Here is a 6000-nt window from a genome sequence, read left to right on the forward strand (position 1 = left end):
GGTTTCTTTCCAACGCGTCGGTTTTTCGATCTCGGCCGTAGCTCGTCTATTAAAATTACGGTCCAGTCATTCTATACCGGGGGTGAACAACAGCTGTGTCCGTGTCAACCCTCACCGTTGTGTTCCAGGAGTTGGAACAAAATAAACTTTGATGTTGACACACAATGCTGGTAATATCAGGCCCAACGCCGGATTTGCTGTGCAAATGATTAAGAGCAAGGAAGCAGACGTCATATACCACACTGACTGCAACCCTATTACGAACCCCCAATTACCCGCGGGAAGAGACAACAACAACAATGACAGTTTTGTGTGTACGAATTGCCAAGAATCCCAAGACTCGTCAAAAGCTTATCACTGACTGGATCCGATTCATGCTCCGTCTTCATCCGTCTCGCGATCTAAACTATTGAGCGGCCACTGACCTGACTCTAGCCATTCTCGTTGTGAAACCCCTTTAACAGTGCGTAGCCGGCCTAATTCACGTTTGACCGCCGTTGTAAACGATAGAGTTCTCGCTTGGGGGATTCATCCGGCGCGGAAACAGAAGCAATAATTTCCTCCTGTATCACAACACAATGATCCCCCCTTGCGACGTTACCGACTCAACACCCATGGGAGAAAAAAAGCAATTATTACTAGTTTACGTACGTATCCGACACTGCGGACGGACGAACGGCCGGGTGCATTTTGAAACTTTGATGTTTGCTTTGGCGATTCATCTTAAACAGTGTCACAACCCCGGACACGGGCTCGTTCCTAGCTCCCCCAGGCGAATGGACGGTAGGACGGCCAGGTACGGAACGCTATTCCACCCTTCCGAAGCCCTGTCGTCCTCCTTCTTTCTCCTAGCAGCCTCGTCTCCTTACCTGGCAGTTTTATTATTTTTCTTTAGCCGCGATAGGTTTGAATCGTTCAAGAACCCTTGAAGTCGACCACCGCTTTGACAAAGGCCGTCTCCACTTTGGTAGGCCTTGCTCGCTGACCCGAACCGGCGGTTCTCCTCATATCCAAGGCTGGCGATGCCCATGGTTCGTCCGAATTGCTTCCTTATGGAGCATTGGCCCCGTCATAACGTAAAAGAGGATCCTCTTAACACGGGGCATCTCTCAGTAGAGCCGTAGATTGTGGCTTATCTGAGGGGCTCACGGGCCTTCTGTCAGTGTTTTCTAGAGCTTCCTTTTTCTTCCTTCTTGAAAGGTGCCCTGAGTGCTGCCCACCTTCTCTTTCGGGATTGGAACTGTTATTGGATGCAGAAGAATATGCAGGTAGTTTGTGGGCACTAGAAGGAACGGCAGAAGGTCCTTGGAAGGCCAGTCACGATGTGTCATGAAATCAGGCAAGTGTGTCAAGTCAGTTAGTTCGCCAAGGTGAAGAATTCGATGCATCCTCTGCTTTGGGTGTGTTGCTCCTGAATCGTTTCCTTCAGTAGCTGTAAAACCTTAAAGATACAGTCTCTTTTCAAAACCTCGGACTTCATTCCATGCTACCTCGGATCGGCTAAGGGGAAGTGCCTTCCGAATTTGAAATGAATGAAGAATAGGTTTAGCTTCCGCGATCCCACGTGTCTGCAGTCGCGGTTGCGGTTGCGATTGCGGCACCGCGGAGAAGAGATCCCGGCGAGGAAAGTGAGCAAAGTTCAGCTCTTGCCTCTTTTGTCCACAGTATCTTATCGGCCGGACTTTTTGCGCTTTTGCCGGAAGGAGGCCGAGCTTAGAGAAGGAAAGATAACTAAAGTTTCCTGAAGCTGGGGAAAAAGGGACCTAGTTCCAACAATTACCCCTTCTGGTTAACACCGTCGACGAACGAATGGAAGGACAAGATGGAGGGGTGTGGACTTTCCAGTGAACACTACAGGACTCTTCAGTGGTGAAGAACCCTAGAAGAATCACTAGAAGGTCGATCATTCAATGGAATCGCGTGGCAACGCGGGTGAGCGAGTCGCGTAGTCCTTTACTTTTTCATCTGAAGACTTCAAGTCTGCCACGCGATTGACAGTTTAGACGTTTCATTAATTACGGTTAATGCGTCAGCAGAGTTGCCACGAATCTGACCCTGAGTCTGAGGGTGTGCATTCGTTGACATCTCAGCGTCCTTCCAAGCTCTAATGGTTTCACGAATGAATTGCAACTAATACCTGTTACCCCTGGAGATGCGACAGTCTCAATTGAATCCTGAATTTGTGTCATTAAAAATGTCTAGCAATACGGTTTCGACGAGGCTGTCGCAGATGATAGCAGGATTTTATTACTGAGACACATGTTTCCGGCCGATCGAGAAATATACTGACGCAGTTGACTCTTGGGAGTTTGATGTGATCGTTGTATGGTAGGAGAATCAATCATCAAGGACGATTCAGGTCTTCCACACTGCCAAGGCACACCGAGATGTCACTGTGATCTTCGTAAGCTACAACGTGGTGAGCGCCGCCTACGCCACGACTCGTCGCGACAGATTACCTATTTCGTAGAAACCGAAACAGATCCCTTTTGCGAAAGATCGCGATTTCCACTTCTCTATGTCGTGTTGACGGGAAGTGAAGAGTTTTCCGTGTCTACGGCATGACGTCGTGCAATCTGCAAATGTGATGTGTCGCTGTCAATATCAAGATTTATCCCCGCCGACTTCACGCAAATGGGAATGCGAGGGCGATTGTGGCTTTTTCCCCTTTGCTCGTTGCGGATTGTCGGAAATGATGTCGTAGGCTGTGATACACCGGTACTGACTACTCTGTTAGTATGTAGCTGAGGTGATACCGCGCTCATCCACAGCCTGTAGTTACGGTCGCAGTGATGAGGCCAGGAATAGCATCACTCAGGTTGCATTCGCAATACGGAGGCCGCGGGGTGAATATTGATTACGCATCACACAGTATCTGACATGAGATTGGCCCGGATCTGTCAACTCCGAATCTACAGTTGAGCAACACAGCCAGCAGTGAGGTGTATCTTTGTTAGCGACTGATTAATCTATCTGACAACGGATCGTGTTGCGTTGTGTTGGGTAGAGTCTCGTGACAAAACTAGCCTTGGCTTGGCTTGGTCCCCCGAACTGTAACAATCCAACGCTTCATGTTTCTACACGTCCTTCTATCTACACTGGGGGGCTGAGGCCAAGGCTGCCCAGGCGGTGATGACAAAGGGTCAGCCAGCACGCAAGCAAGCATTGCATCTGGTAGCTGTGCCTCGTCATCTGCTCAGGGATCATGATCATGTTACTATATGGGGGAATCCGGGGTAACTGTAATGTAAAACTGGAACTGTGTTTAGTGTACGTACGGTAGTTTCAACTGTCGGAGCCGGTTGACTTGTTGTTGCATGTGAAGTTTGTTATTGTTCATGAGTAATTAACCGTGTTTCTAGGGTTATTATCCTTGACAAACAACGAATATCAATGTACATATTGCGTTGGCTTTGTTACTCTGGTGGAGGGGAGGTGAGTTCTAGGATGAGTCGTGGTCACATATACTGAGCATGTCACTGAGCGACACAGGCGCTGTGATAATCTCATATGGAGGAATCATGATGGAGCGCGACCGGCAGTCATGTAAAAACGTTTAATTAATTTCATAGCTGGAATTTTCTCATTAGTTTCCTCTTTGCGATGCCGTCATACATTGATTGTCATCTCTCACACGCCCTCCTTTGAATTCCCTTGCCTGACAATATGTGATTGTATTTTTACTTGTTAATCCGAAGTCGGCCCAACTTTAGGTTGTTCGTCTCGTCTCGTCTCCTGACAAGGGCCAATCTCTATCATCCCATCTGTGGCATGCCACCTCCTACGATAACTGAGTGGGGGTGTACAGTATATGTAGTCTCAGATATCAATATCACGTCAATCACATCAGATAAATCATAATCACCTTCAAGGCCTCAATGAAACGTTTCGTTTTTGCTATTTCTCAGGTACCAAAAAGTAAAAATTAATCAGAGCAATCACCCGCTGCAGCCTCGCAAGCCCCCAAGGCCGATCTGGTAGTTGTCTCTTTAGTTCTCTCATCTCATGTCAAGGTTAGGATGTTGTTTTATTGGATGTGATAATGCCGTGGCAGCGCCATGCCGCCAGCAAACTGCCGGCCAAACAGCTGAATGACAGGGACAATCAACAACCAACAGCCCCTGGAGAATGCCCATCTCGGTGTCTCACTCTCAGGCGTCAAGAGCGTTAAACCACCGTTAGGCTCGGATCAGGTGCTTGCCGTACCTTTCCGTACCGCACCGTCCCGATGATCTTGCATCCGTTACTTCTGATCCTGATCCCCTCCCCATGTCTGGTGTTGTTTGCTCTTCTCCCACTCTCACTCACACTCAGCTCCTCTCCCCCCACGCAAGGGCAACAAACTCAAACCCACGAGCAATTCTCAGCCAAGGGATCGCTACACGAGGGACGATCCTCTAGCTCCCGCCTCGCCTTTGCACTACTTACCCTGGCTTGTATTCATCTCGCAATCAACAATAAGGGGGACAGGATCAATTAAAGTGTTTGCTTTGACTCTCGTATGTCTGTGCCCCCGCGGAAAGTGTTTTTCTTTTCCGGTTGATTGTTGATCAACTGTCTAATCTGATTGTTTGTCAAATATGCTTTTCTTCTTCTTGCGTAGTCTATCCGTCCGCAAGTCTAACCTAGATATGTCCTCTCGTATTGAATACTTGTTTGTTGAGCTGTCTGTCACCCTACCATATCATGTTTCGAGAAGCGGTCAGTTGAGATATCTCTCACTGCAACTCAGTGCCGGGTAAAGAGAGATAACAGCACGCCCACTAACCAGTCCAGACCAAATTATGCGTGTGCTCGCTTTGACTGACTGTCCCGTACTGCAGAATGCAGCCTTGCTGGCTTCGATCCAACCTGCCTATCTACCTGCATGTGCGCTACACTGCAGTGCAGCAGTGCGTCTTGACTTTACCCTACACCGATCAATATGTTTCAAGATTCTGCTGTATCAGGCACTCCAAAACTTGGCCTTCACCGACTACGGTTCAAACGCCATACATATAACCTAGCAGCATACCGCCTTTTGAAACCGCTATCTTCTTTCTTGCAGCATCTAGTTAATATTAGCCTGCATGTATGCAGGCACCTTTTCAGTATTCGAGTTGTACAGCCGCAGTACGGTGTGTCCTTTAGATTAATCAACTATGCGCTGGCTCATAGTTGGCGCGCATTCACCTGTTCGTACACGACAGCAAACTATGTCAGAAGTGGATGTTGTTCCTTGCAGCTACCCTTGGACTTGACCTTGACAGCATGCTCAAGTGAGTCATAGTAGAAAATTTTTCTTAAATTGATTCTGTGACGTGACTGTAGGGTGCCGCAAGTTAGCCGAGAAGTGCCTTTTTATAGTTGCTGAATATTGTTTGGTGGTGAGGCCATCTACGTGTGCCCGACCCGTAATGTTGAAGAGACATGTGATGTGAGGAACAACACACACCACACATTTACCTGTTTTTCGCAGGAAATCACTTTATTCCGACGGGTTACCTCCGAAACGACCGAAACAGACATTGTTTACCTAGGTATGTATCTTAAAGTTGAATGAGCCGATTAGGCTGGTTTATTCCAGAGATCGAGCTTTAGGGTAGATTACCTTCCCACAATGTTGCCCTATAGATTAGTTTTATTCCGCATACCCTCAAAACTCCATTGGTGTATTTCTGGAGATCCTATAATCCCGTTATCTGTGTATTAGAGATGACACTTAGGAAGAAAAAGATATACATAATCAGAACTGAGAAGCTGATGTTGATAAACCACTCTGCTTGTTTGTCCCGTATATCTCTCGTCCGGCGGATGGCAGATTTTACGAGTTGAATACAAGACACGTGAATCACAATTACATGCTGAGCATGAGCCATGGAACCCTTTCTACAAGCTTATGAGATAGTGTAATAGTGTCGCTCACAAATTAACTTGACTTTAGAACCTGAGTTGTTCCATATGTACCAATTCATGGTGTACCAAGATCGAACCCAAGCCAGTAACTGCTTCAGCTGCATT

The sequence above is a fragment of the Fusarium graminearum genome, chromosome 3 (assembly GCF_000240135.3).
Source record: "Fusarium graminearum PH-1 chromosome 3, whole genome shotgun sequence".
Classification (NCBI taxonomy): domain Eukaryota; kingdom Fungi; phylum Ascomycota; class Sordariomycetes; order Hypocreales; family Nectriaceae; genus Fusarium; species Fusarium graminearum.